The 13,476-nt window shown below is 42.8% G+C and overlaps 1 long non-coding RNA gene and 4 other non-coding genes across 6 annotated transcripts in view; 2 read left to right on the plus strand and 3 right to left on the minus strand.

Annotated features, from left to right (window-relative positions):
- Positions 1–3,692: 3,692 nt before the first annotated feature.
- TRNAM-CAU (transfer RNA methionine (anticodon CAU)) lies at positions 3,693–3,765 on the plus strand. Its single transcript has one exon. It is a non-coding gene; the product is annotated as a tRNA-Met (tRNA).
- A 2,980-nt stretch (positions 3,766–6,745) lies between these two features.
- On the minus strand, positions 6,746–6,818 carry TRNAK-UUU (transfer RNA lysine (anticodon UUU)). The gene has a single exon. It is a non-coding gene; the product is annotated as a tRNA-Lys (tRNA).
- Positions 6,819–8,997: 2,179 nt separating this feature from the next.
- On the minus strand, positions 8,998–9,070 carry TRNAM-CAU (transfer RNA methionine (anticodon CAU)). Its single transcript has one exon. It is a non-coding gene; the product is annotated as a tRNA-Met (tRNA).
- A 63-nt stretch (positions 9,071–9,133) lies between these two features.
- The window catches only part of LOC109576650 (uncharacterized), a 35,139-nt gene continuing 30,796 nt past the window's right edge, over positions 9,134–13,476 (minus strand). For both annotated transcript variants that reach the window (XR_011563286.1, XR_011563288.1), the window contains one exon: positions 9,134–10,072. This is a non-coding gene — a long non-coding RNA (uncharacterized lncRNA). The remainder of the gene's footprint in view (positions 10,073–13,476) is intronic.
- On the plus strand, positions 9,880–9,961 carry TRNAL-AAG (transfer RNA leucine (anticodon AAG)). The gene has a single exon. It is a non-coding gene; the product is annotated as a tRNA-Leu (tRNA).

Here is a 13,476-nt window from a genome sequence, read left to right on the forward strand (position 1 = left end):
TTCACTGGTGGTCCAGTGGTTAAGACTCTGAGCTCCCAATGAAAGGAAACTGGATTCAACACCTGGATGGGGAACTAAGATCCCACATGCTGTGTGTCCAATAATAAAATAAAACAATTAAAAAAGAAGAAGAAGTGAGGGCAGGGTATTGGCAGCCTGCATTCCCTTCTGGAGGCTTAAGGGGAGAATCTGTTTCCTGCTTCACAGAGTTGTTTTTTGCAGTGGTAGGACTACAAAAGAAGTCTCTGTTGTCTGCTGGCTGTAAGCTAATGGACACTCCCATCTTCTAAAGGCTGCTACCTTCCTTGGCTCTTCAAAGCCATGAATGATGTGTCAGAGTCCTCAAAATCATATCTCTTTACCTAGTCTTCTTTTCCCCCACCCCACTTCTAAGGACTCGTGATTAGGATCATCTTCCTGTCTCATGGTCCTTAATCACATCTGAAAAGTACCTCTTACCATGGAAGGTAACATTCACAGGTTCCAGGGATTAGAGAATGTTTTTAGAATGGCCACTATTCTGCATACCACAAGCCACTGTGTTTTGGAATTCTTTGTTACATATTAGTAGATAGTGAGGACACAGTGGGAGCCTTATCTTCAATGCCACACACTTGAACTTTACCTCAAAGTTCCTTCTCTATTTCCTCCTCTTCCCAGTCTCTAAATTATGGAGTTCTCTAAAGTCCCTACCTGACCCCTCATGTATTCCCGGCATTTATCTTCTCCCTTCATGAGCTCACCTGATCACCTGACTTTAAACGCCACCTACACCCTGATGATTCCCAAACTTTAATTTACAACCCCGCCTCTCCATTAAACAGATCCATTTACATGACTGACATTTCCACTGAATGTTCAAAAGGTATCACAAACTTGGTATGTTCAAAGGTCTCTTGATTTCCTACCCATCCCCAAACCTGCTACCTCTCCAGTTCTCTTAATCTTGATAAATAATCATAGCAGTAATTAAAATGTGTGAAATAAAACTTAGATTCCAAATAAGTTATATTGTACTTTTAGCAAATAAGAAAATTCTGTTTTTCTTGCTATTTGGCTGCCCCTTTCTGGTATTATTATTATTATTTCATTCTTAAGTAGTTATATTTCCCAGAAAATGAATCATTTTTTCAGTGTATGAGTTTTTGTCACGATCAACATAACATTAAACAATACTGGAGAAAGAGCATATACATTTCTGATTTACTATAGTACTTTTTCTTATTCCCATCCTTAAAGCATTTCCAAATTAGAGAAGTACATTCTTCTTATCCCATTCTTTGACAATAAAGATTTTACAGCAGGCCAAACCTCAACGTATTTTCTATGGCCAGCAACAATGACAGCCACGTTGGAGGCCCAAAAAGTTTATCTCATTACATTTGTATGGGGTTAAAAGTCGCAGTAAGTGCTTCTGCACATTTTGAAGAAAATAAAACTGACTATAAACTTCAATAAACTATGAAAACCTCAACATCATGAGTAAACAAGCCACAATCTTTTAAAGCAATGCTATATGCACACGGAGTGCAGGACATTTAGCAGATAAGACCTTTTCATATTCTTTGGTAAGGCTAAATAGAATTTGCCAAAATTCACATTTGCACCTCTGCAAATTGTGCAGATAGGAGAAGGAAATGGCAACCCACTCCAGCGTTCTTGCCTGGAGAATCCCAGGGACGGGGGAGCCTGGTGGGCTGCCGTCTATGGGGTCGCACAGAGTCGGACACGACTGAAGCGACTTAGCAGCAGCAGCAGCAGCAGATGAACAAGGCCTAGTTTGTAGTTAAGCAAGATATCAACCATCATTTAAGTATGTAGCGGTTTTGTTAAATCTACATACAAATCAAGAATACGATTTTCGACACTATGTTTCAAGCGAAAGTCGTAGGAGCTGGGGAAACATTTTTTGGTTGCCGTATTTTGACACATCACTTGAAGTTGTTATATTGTAGACAGCAAGCTCATCAGACAGAATCAACTCCACGTTGCAAGAGACCAATACATGGTATCGAAATTTACCTTTTTGTTTGCCTCCCGGTTGCAACCTCTGAATCAGGACTTTTCAAGTGCTATACCCAACTCTATTTTTGAATGAGCACTGGTGTCATTTGGAGACTAAGAAAATCTGATTGGAAAGTTCTCTCCCGTCTAAACCCAGATTTGGGAGATTCGGTCTCCCCATGTACTTTCACACCTCCTTTTTCACCATGCCCAAATCCAAATCCTTTTCTACGTACTGTGCAGTTGCTTCTGTAATTTACCTCCCTAATCCAGTTGTATGTGTTCTTCAATCCGTCATTTAGACTTTTTCAGTGATCTGGGTCATGCTGGAATTCCCACGGGAGTTCGTTTGTTCCCACTTTCATTATCTAGACTGTTAGAAAATATGGTCATAATATCCGCAATGTTAAACATAAAGCTAACACTATTTGAACAAAAAGCACAACAGTTAATCTACAGACACGGCCAAACTGTTGACGCCCACGACTACGGATCACTTATTTCGCACATTTAAGCCGCAGCACTCAGAGGGAGGCAACAATAGACCGCCCATTGTTGCAAACCAGAAATTACCATTGCCCTTATCAGCGGCCAGGGGGAAACAGCGACTGCAACTACAGAAGCTGAAAAAGATGTGCCGCATCCATCTAGGTAAGTCAATGTTCCTTTCAGCCTTCCGGGGTGAGGAACCCCGGGGCTATAAAGTTGTAATAGGATTTTTTGTACTTTCCCCAACTGTCCGTAGCACATCTCTGAATGGGCTACGAAATGGCCATTCTCTGAATGGCCCGAAAACACTGACTTTTCTCAACTAGAAAAGAGGTTTCCTGGAGGTGGGGCTTTCCCGAGACTTTTCCTGCAAACCAAGTGAAAGTGTTAGTCGTCGGTGGTGTCCATCTCTGTGCGACCCCATGGACTGTAGCCCGTCAGACTTCTCTGTCCCCAGGCAAGAATACTCGAGTGGGTTGCCATTTCCTTCTCCAAGACAGCAGGTAAACCAGGCTTTTCACCTATTCTTGTTTCTGTAACTACAACTCTTATACCAGCAGATTCCCACGAGTTTGCAGCAAGGACACCTTACTCTTTGAACCATCAAGTGCCACATAGTCCGGGAAACCCATTTGGACTTCCTCTGGACGGAGCGGTGGTCGAGGAAGATTGTAGTCCGTTGAAAAACTGATGGGACTGGGGGAGGTGTTTAAAAATGAGGACGAACCGCTTTCTGGGAAATTTGCCTGCGAAGGAGCAAACGATATAGAGCGACGGCTTGAGACCAAGGCGCCGAATCAAAGGAAATGTTTAAGACAGTAAACACTTAAAAGTGTTCAAAATACTGATGCAGAAGAATCGAGTATTGAAGGAAAGAGGGATCATGAGAAAGGAAGTGGGCAGTTTTCCTCTTCTCTAGAGACCACAGAGATGGACGCCGGTGTAGTTTTAGTGCAGGTTTCTGGGCAAGACGTTAAGGAAATTTTCCTTCGGTTGTGAGAAGTGGAGGTCATCAATGCAGAACGAGCGAGATCAATAGCGACAATCTTCATCTGACGCAGGTTGTAGAAGCTGTTGCACTTGTGCAGAACAGCTTTTCATTTCCAAATTTTAAAGCGAGGGAAATATACAGCAAGACCAAAATTTAAGCAAAGTAAAATCCAGTGTTAAAGATATTTAATGAGCAAGTGTCGCCATCTGCCTCCTTAGCGCAGTAGGCAGCGCGTCAGTCTCATAATCTGAAGGTCCTGAGTTCGAACCTCAGAGGGGGCAGCTAACTTTTGCCCTCAGGCGTCAAAAAGTTATAGCCTCTCGTCAAAGTCTGCTTACTGGCCATTGAGTTGAAAGTGCCCTCGAAGAGGTTAAGATTAAACTTTATCTTCCTCCCAATTGGTAAGTACAAAAATGTGCAGACATGTGCCTCTTTATGTGTAGTGACTTGTTTTCTTCATTTCTTTCCAATGGACAACCTCTTATCCAAATTCCTCTGATTACTATTTCTTCTTGGAGCAGTATCCTATTGGTGCACTCTAATTTATTGAAAAAAATAATGTACAGATATATTAAAATCTGATATTCAGTTTTCTCAGTAAGCTTTTTGTTTCCTCTTCAAATATACATGCCGTCTCCTTGCCCTGGCCTCCCTATCTAATCTGGTTCTAACTGGTTTCCCACCTGTACTACAGTAAATTGTTGTTCTTTAGTAGATAAATCATGTCTGACTCTTTTGTGACCTCATGGCCTGTACCCTGCCAGGCTCTGTCCACGGAATTTCCCAGGCAAGAATACTGGACTGGGTTACCATTTCCTTATCCAGGAGATCTCCCTGACCCTGGCATCCAACCTGCCTCTCCTACAATGGCAGGTGGATTCATTACCACTGAGCCACCAGGGAAGCCCATGGTATAGTGGTCCACAAAAACATCCCCACCCAAAACCTCAGAAAAGGACCTTATTGGAATTAGAGTCTTTGCAGTTGTTTTGGGCTTGCCTGATGTAATCGGGCTTGCCAGGTGACGCTAGTGGTAGAGAACCCCCCTGTCAACACCATAGACCTAAGAAATGAGGGTTGGATCCCTGGATCGGGAAGATTCCCTAGAGGAGAGCAGAGCAACCCACTCCAGTAATCTTGCCTGGAGAGAACATAGAGAAGCCTGGCGGGCTACAATCCATAGGGTCGCACACAGTTGGACACGACTGAAGCAACTTAGCACAGATGTATGCATATGTAATTAGTTAAACTAACACGAGGTCATACTGGATTGGGGGTGGGGGGAGTACCTTAAATTCAGTGGCTGGTGTCCTTATAAGAAAGTGTGTTTCATCCACTCTTGTATTTCCAATGCCTAGCACAGTATCTGACAAACAATAAAAGTGAAAGTCCCTCAGTCGTGTTCAACTCTTTGCAACCCCATGGACTGTATAGTCCATGGAATTCTCTAGGCCAGAACACTGGAGTGGGTAGCCTTTCCCTTCTGCAATAAAGACTTGTCAAATAAGCCAGTGAATTAAATAGCATATTAAATGTTGCTGTTTTTGTTTTGTGTGTGTGTTTGCCATATTCCCTGTAAGAAAGGTTTTTTCTATCAAAGGAGAAGTTATAAAAAATAAAGAAGTGATTCATTCCTAGAATAGTTGAACAGAAAGGTATATAGCCAGCTTGTGAATAAGATTCCTAAAATGAAGGCTCGTGGCCAATCCTCTGTTCTTTGCATTTCTTGATTCTCCTTCCTCATAAGAACATTTTGGCGGGCTAATTTTGCCGGGTTTATCCTGGACATGTGCAAAGAACTAAAAGAATGGGGAAATTAGTTAATATAAACCCTCCAATCAGGAACAAGAATGGGGAAATTAGTTAATATAAACCCTCCAATCAGGAACTTAACAAGTGCTACTCGTGGCCCTCATGGAGACCAATCGTCCAATAAAAACTTAGGTGACCTCCAGGAAAGATTTTAACTCTGGTCCTCAACCTATGAGGAGCAAAAGGAGGGAAACTGCGTCTTTGGGATAAAAACCGAGTGGATTCTGTGTTTGCCTCCAGACCTTAGTCTATAGGACTCCCTTCTGCAGAAGTAAACTGCCTTGCCGAGCCATTTTCGATTTTGTGTCTTATTCCTGAGACCCCTAGAGCATTTCCAACATTCCCTATCACTATATTCAGTTCAGTTCAGTCGCTCAGTAGTGTCCGACTCTTTGCGACTCAAGGCAATCAACACATCAAATTTGGATTTTTGCAATAATCCCCGCAAGGAGCCCTGCCTACTGAAATTCGTCCTACAGTAGTACTTCTCTGGCTTAGTCTGTGCTGGAAAAAGAGAGTACAATACTTAGGCTTCTCCTGCTAACTATCCAGACCTCAGACAGTCTATATTTCAGTGTAGTTCTCTTAACAGTTCATTCTGGTGCAGAATGGAAGAGGTGTATCCTGGGGAACATTTTAACCACGTCCTCTTGAGCTTCAGTCTCTGATTCCAGGAGCCTGCATCTGCTACAGTTTAAGCAATGCAGTTACGGATTGCAAAGAGGCCAAAGGATTGGATTGTCTGGCTGTTAGGCAGTTCCTTAGAGAATCTTGATTCTTACTGGAGCCACCACTATTCTGAATCTGTTCCTCTCCTTTATAGAATTAGAAGCTATTTTTTAATTCACTCAGATTTCTTCAGACTTGCAGGACTGATCACAATAGCCAAATATTAGAGAAATTCCAAGCCAGAATATGAACATATTATAGCCATATTGATGTTTGATCAGCATATTCTTTCTCATGTAAAATAAACTCTATAGTGGAAAGCAACCAATATTGGAAGATTGCTCTATGCACCTGTAATCAGAGTAATGGAAGTATAAAATATTAATGACTATGATATCAGGCAAGGACTGTCCAGTGCACTCACCACCGAAATAGTCAAGCCAAGCCCCTCAAAACAATAGAATTCCGGTCCTATCATGATGTTTTTCTAAATAGGGCCACATTATCAGGTAGATATTCTTTTTACCCTTACGAAGCTTTGCAGTCCAGAAATGCCTTCTCAGCCATCCATTATCAACCAACTCACTTTTAGGAAATTCTTTTGTTCTGGTACAAGGCCGTGTACCCTAAGACTCATTCTTAAACGTTAGCTGCGACCGTTCTGATGTAGAAATCCCATATATTCAGCTCAGCGTTTGCTTGAGAATCACTTAACACTTTTCCTCCGCGGAAATACTCGCGGAGGCGGAGTCAGAACTGGATATCAAAAGCCTAGGAAAGCGCCCGAACAGGGACTTGAACCCTGGACCCTCAGATTAAAAGTCTGATGCTCTACCGACTGAGCTATCCGGGCTCCCTTAGTGGTGGCTTGTTTCCTAAATATCCTAAGGTGAAAAAAAGTAAAGTGCACGGACTTTAAAGTACAAAGTTTAATTTTGTTCATATTCTTTTATCTTTATTCCTAAATCTATTTTTGCAGCCTTAAATAGAGCTCACAACTACTTCTGCCCCCAGGTCATGAGAAAAAAATAATTCTCATAACTGAGTGATAGTAACCAACTTCTTCTAAATATTGTATGTAACTAGAGATGTCACCTGGTCCATCTTGTCCTTCATCTTCAAAATTTGAGCTCCAAGTCTCCCCCTAAGCCCTTAAGAATGCCTAGCACAAAAAAAGCCTTCAATAAGTAGGCTTTAAGAACTTATTTTGAGCAAGCAGCTCAGCTTTGCCCTCGGCTTATAGAGTGGAAGGCCACCACCTCTGCCCTAGTGGAGTTTTTACTCTTATGAAGGGAGTCAGCCTTTTAAATGACGAATTACATAATAAGTGTTTGGTTACTGTGATAAATGTGCTTAAGAAAAAGTACAGGTTACTGAGATGTGTAGAGAAACAAACATATAATCTCATGACCTGAGTTTCCAAATTGAATGAAGTAATACAAGTAAACTCTTGGAATAGTGTCTGGGATTTGCTAATGGTTCGGTGAAAGGTAAGTGTTATCATCGTTATTATTTTTATTGTAAACTACATGAATTAGAATATCATATTTAATCATTTGGTCACGCTACCTTAGACAAATTACTTAATCTCTCATCCACTTTCCTCCCTCAAATCCTACAACAGAAATTTCTTCCTCAAAGATTGCGTTTAACATGATGATAGGAGATACATTTCCAATTATGTATTTATTCATGCCACTATTCAAAATAGATTTAAGGTGGTCTACACAACTTCACTGTAATAAGATAAAAAGAAAAACATTACTAGACTTAAGTTAGGATAAAGGATAGAGGTAGAAAATTAAAAATCTGCACAATAAAGTACCCCCCGTCTCCAGATCTCCAAGACAGTGGATTATAAGGGGAGGTGACCTCTTCCAGGGGTCAGAGAAGAATTTTCCAAGAAGACAATGTTTAAACTGAGAGTCAAAGGCTTTGTACTGTAAAGTTTATAGTAATAAACTAGACAAAAATGTGGCTCCCACATTTCAGGAAGTGCAAAGAGCAGAACACTTTGAGAACTTAATGAAGGCCTATTGTACTTATGAGCAGATCTCTTCTTGGGACAGTATTGTAAAAGTGGGGGCAAGTTGAACAGAAAGACAGAGACAAACCAGAGACTGACAGGCTCAGAGGTTATGGCTAAGAATGCATCATCCAGACTTCGTTCTTGCAGCAATATAAAGTCATTGGGGATTTTAAGCAGGGAGGAACAACATGGTCAGAGATAATTTCAAATAGAGCATACTGGTTTCACATAAAGAATGTGGCAGCATGGGACAAGAGATGATAGACTTGGCCTACTGACTGACTGTGTGGCAGTGCTGGGGAATGGCAGTACTGGGAACACTTGGGCGCAGACTCTTCCTTGGGACCTAGAGAGGAAGAAGTGTCAAAATCATTTCTCTCTGTAACTCATTGCCCTAATAAGCACTTTACTGGGAGAGGCAGAAATAAAAGAGAATAGGAAAGGGCACTTTGAATCTTTTGCGAATTCTCTGGAAAGCATAGAGTGTTTGCTCTGCTTTTGATCTGCCTTGTGGATACCTGAGGGTTCTGCCACCAGCAGCAGCAGGCAAGCTCTGAGTGATCAGAATACTGGAAGGAAGTGACCTTCTCCACAATTGTCAACATGAGATAACTGCATATGTGCTGCAGGATTCCAAAAACTTGTTCAGCTGATTGCATTCAGATCGGATCTCCTGAGGTTGCTGTTAAAAATCCAGATTTGTCTTGTCTGTCATGTCCCACTCAAACATAGGAAATAAATTCCATGAGATCAGGAGCATCTTCTGTTGTATACAGTGTGGTATCCTTCAACCCCTATGTTATCAGTCAAGGTCTACAACTGGAACAAGAATTTTGGAGTAATCCTACTGAAAATTACTATTTTGTGTCTGAATATTACACGGTTCTGTAAAAGAACAATTACCCGTTCGGTTTCATCAAAGCGAATTTCTTCGGTTTTGTGTTTATTTTTTTAAGACCTACGGAAGGAGAAGAAAACAAAACAGAAAAGTAAAACTGTAGGCTGCCCCCTCTGAGGTTCGAACTCAGGACCTTCAGATTATGAGACTGACGCGCTGCCTACTGCGCTAAGGAGGCAACTGTACCGCCCCTTTCAACAAAAGGTCTACCAACTTTATTGCAAGAAAAAGATTCTCGGAATCACAATGCCTCAAAAGAAGATGGAACTATGGTTTAATTCGCGTCTAAAATATCCAAAATTTGGAAGGCAGAGCCACGCAGCCCAGCTCGTTTCCCCTGAAAACTGTCCTGCGAAGACTTAAGGGCGGTGAGGGCAACTGAATCTGGACTTTGCAGAAGTTCTGTTTGCTATAACCAGGACCTGTGGAGATGCGCTACCTTCTGAAAAGCAAACAGGACTTCAATAGCAAGAACTGCAGTCTCTGCCTCCCTCGTGAGGTTCCGTGGAGGAGTTTGGTCTCTTGAGATGATGGAGGGCGGGAAAGATGGAACCCTCGAGATTCTTTCCTCGTTTTTTTTTTGTCAACCTTTCTCCAGGCTCAAACCAAACTCCCGGACTTGCTCACTCCTGTAGTCCGGGGGCTTACTCCGGAGTCCACGTGGATCTGGAGCCCACAGCATTCACTGGAACTCTCAGTCTGCGTGACTCTTTTTTCCTATATTGGTGACAGATGGGGCAGGTGCCTCTTCCCGCGCCACCTGCGGCGTCACCATTCAAGATGAACCTGGGAGCCATGAGAAAGTAAAGTGTCAGGGGTCAGGGGGTTCTCGGGCTGTGGTGGGAGTGGGGAGGGGAACGCTGGAGGAAGGGCCCCGGGGACAGTGCAGAGTGGCGGGGGTGTGGCGGGGCGAGAGAGAGGAAAAGGACCTGAAATGGGTAGCAATTTGGGTCAGATGATATGCACGTAAAAGCAGGGTTCGTAGGAGGTAGCGTGGCCGAGCGGTCTAAGGCGCTGGATTAAGGCTCCAGTCTCTTCGGGGGCGTGGGTTCGAATCCCACCGCTGCCAGGGTCATTTTGCACCTCAAGCTTGTCTAGGTGTTCCAAGTCCAACTCACACAACAATTCTCACAGGCTCCAACTTCAGGTAGGTTCCTCTCCTCCTACAACATCTGTTTTCCTAGAGACCAGAGAGAGATGACAGCTATAGGCACTGCCCCCGAAACAGTGTCCACCTCATAATAAACCTTCAACTGATTATTCCAATGAACAAAAAGTTACTGAGCATCTACTGTGCATGGTATTTACTCCCTCGTATTTTCATCACCCAGCAGTATAGAACACATAACAGACTTTCTTTAATTCATTCTTTCATGTAAAAAAGAAAAAAAAATCAGATCCTACTGCGTACCACCTCCTAAGTACTTACTTAGGCCCCGTAAATGCAGTAGTACTTATTATGTATGCATTATTCCATATATGGTGGACTGATGAACGGCGGTCAGTCTCCCTGAATCCATTTGCAACTGGAGACAGATCCTGCCCGGCCGCAGTTCTCAGCATCACTGCAGCCTTCTCATTTCACATTTTAAATCCTATTTATGCTGATCTGAGATGTGGGGGTTCTTCTTACACTCCGCTGCCCTTCACCTCACACTAAATCGAGGCGCTTTCCCCACTCAGCAGGTGTCTCTGCGTCTTCTGTTGGGCGCCCTCGGTCTCTGCTCCAAGCAATTCCCCCGCCCTCAAAGTTTCTTGCCCTTCAGCTCGGTAGTTGCTGTCTCCTGGAAGCCTCCCTTGATCTCTCTCCAGAATCACAATTAGGCACTGAATACCTGGATGGGAACAAGGAAGGAAGTCCCTGCCCTGGTGCCTAGGAGAGAAGACAAGCAATAGAGGCATAATGGCCACTGCTGCTGCTGCTGCTACGTCGCTTCAGTCGTGTCCGACTCTGTGCGACCCCATAGACGGCAGCCCACCAGGCTTCCCCGTCCCTGGGATTCTCCAGGCAAGAACACTGGAGTGGGTTGCCATTTCCTTCTCCAATGCATGAAAGTGGAAAGTGAAAGGGAAGTCGCTCAGTCGTGTCCGACTCTTCTCGACCCCATGGACTGCAGCCTACCAGGCTCCTCCATCCATGGGATTTTCCAGGCTAGAGTACTGGAGTAGGGTGCCATTGCCTTCTCTGATAATGGCCACAAGAAGGCACAATTTCCACTGGTAAAGAATCCAACAAGGAAACTATGAATGACATTGTAATATATAGTTACTAAAACAAAGAACATTACCTTAAGACAATGTATAGAAGGACATACTTCAAATTGTTTCCAGTGGTAACAGTGTTAGAGGACAGGGAGATTATAAATTGTACTTTAGACACTTGTTTGAGTTGTTAGATTGAGTGGATATTTATTTTATAAGTCCAATAGGTGAATTCACAAGTCTTGTAACTTAAAAAAATTTTTAAGCCCAATCTGATAAATACAGCAAAGAAGAAATGGAACAAGCTGGGGAGCTTGTAGCAGGCCTCAGCTCAGCCATCCCTTCCTCTGGCAGGTTTTCCTCATTGCTACCTGACACTAATGGCGTATTCCTGTTGTTTTGCATTGGTCATGCTCTGTTATCACTCTAGCCATCACTTATTTTAGTATTTACCATAACTTTTGGAATTGGAAAATTTTGTGTAATTGTCTGCTTTTCTCTATGCATCATAAGCTTTGTCAGGTATAGAACCATATTTCTCTCACTTCTCCACATCATGAAAACTAAACATATTTCTGGTAAGTAGTAATGAATAAATAAATACATGAAAGAATATCTTCCTCATTTGTGAAGTAAGGTATATAGAGCTGAGGCACCAGGAAGACCTTGAGATCTTCAGTTTGAGGTAGGGTCATGGGTTCTAAAGCCCAATTTCTACAGGACACTCCAGCTGAACTTGGTTCTTGACCACTGATTTAGCCACACTGACTTGCTCTTTTTGGATTCAGCTCTGCTACTAGGTAAGTGTAAACCGTTCTTGCTCAGATTATGAGGGAACAGATTGCTTCTGGATTTTTGGACCCAGTCATTTCTTCCCCTAGACATTCCCCTCAGTGGTTTTTGTTGACATTCACCTTGCGATATGAGGTTCACATTCACCTTGTGAACCAACCATGGATGATTCCAAGGGAAAAGAGCAATCTTCTGAACTCCAAACTCATGAATAAATAAACCAACCCATGGCCAGATCGGAGAAGGTTGTGGCACCCCACTCCAGTACTTTTGCCTGGAAAATCCCATGGATGGAGGAGCCTGGTAGGCTGCAGTCCATGGGGTCGAGAAGAGTCGGACACGACTGAGCGACTTCCCTTTCACTTTCCACTTTCATGCATTGGAGAAGGAAATGGCAACCCACTCCAGTGTTCTTGCCTGGAGAATCCCAGAGACGGGGGAGCCTGGAGTGCTGCCGTCTATGGGGTTGCACAGAGTCTGACATGACTAAAGTGACTTAGCAGCAGCAGCATGGCCAGATGCCCTATCTTCCAGCTCCATAACCACTATCCTTCCCTGAGATAAAAAAATGTGCTCAAGTTGAAAAAGCATTGATTTATGCCCCTTTTTGCCTTGTCTAGCCTCAGAGGACAATTTAAAGGATATTGCTGAAGAGCAGGCTTTTGAGGTTCTGGTTTAATTTTAAAACCAACAGATACAATAGAATAGAGAGTTGATGCGCATGGAGTGAAGAATTTAGGAGAACTGTATAGTGACCTGGGCAAAGTCTTTGAATTTCATTGTTGCCCTCTCTACCTCCCCAAAGATATATTCACTTCAATCCACATTTACTGAGCACGTGTTTTGTGACAGGCAACTTGCTCGGTTGTAAATCCAGCAAAAGGATGAATGGCAGAAAAATGATTCAGGAATTCATAAGCAATTCATTCTTAGGAGACTACCAGAGGTCCATGAAGAATGTAGGGTCAGTAATTAATATTTAGACTGACTAAAGTAGTAATTTATACTGAGTATTTTTTCCAGTGATGCTACATGTATGATCTCTTTATTATATGTTGTTCTTAACAATTACTAGATAAATAATCATGCTATGTCAATAAAATGAAAATTTAGAGAAATAAATGACCATGCCCAGCACAATGACGTCCTCTCTTGGCCATCCACATTCCAGGACACGTTTGTGGGGCCCTATGGCTACAGTCCATGGGATCGAAAAGAGTCGGACACGACTGAGCGACTTCATTTCATTTCATTTCATTTCATGGCTACTGGAATGTCGTACCTGGGAGCTAGAACCTGGAAAGGAACCCTCTACTTGGCAAAAAGCCACAATTATGTCCTTTAGACTTGTCAGATTTAGCCTATGGAGAGAAGGAAAAAGACACCCCTCCAAAAAAGTCCGACTCTGGGCTATTTATTCAGTCCTTCTTTAATTCATGCAAGCATTCATTGATTCATCCTTTAATCTATGTGTTCATGCAGCAAGCGGAGAAAGAAATGGCAACCCAGTATTCTTGCCTTAGAGAATCCTGTGGACAGAGGAGCCTGGTGGGCTGCTGTCCATAGGTTCACATAGAGTCGGACACGACT

The sequence above is a fragment of the Bos indicus genome, chromosome 23, assembly GCF_029378745.1.
Source record: "Bos indicus isolate NIAB-ARS_2022 breed Sahiwal x Tharparkar chromosome 23, NIAB-ARS_B.indTharparkar_mat_pri_1.0, whole genome shotgun sequence".
NCBI lineage: Eukaryota > Metazoa > Chordata > Mammalia > Artiodactyla > Bovidae > Bos > Bos indicus.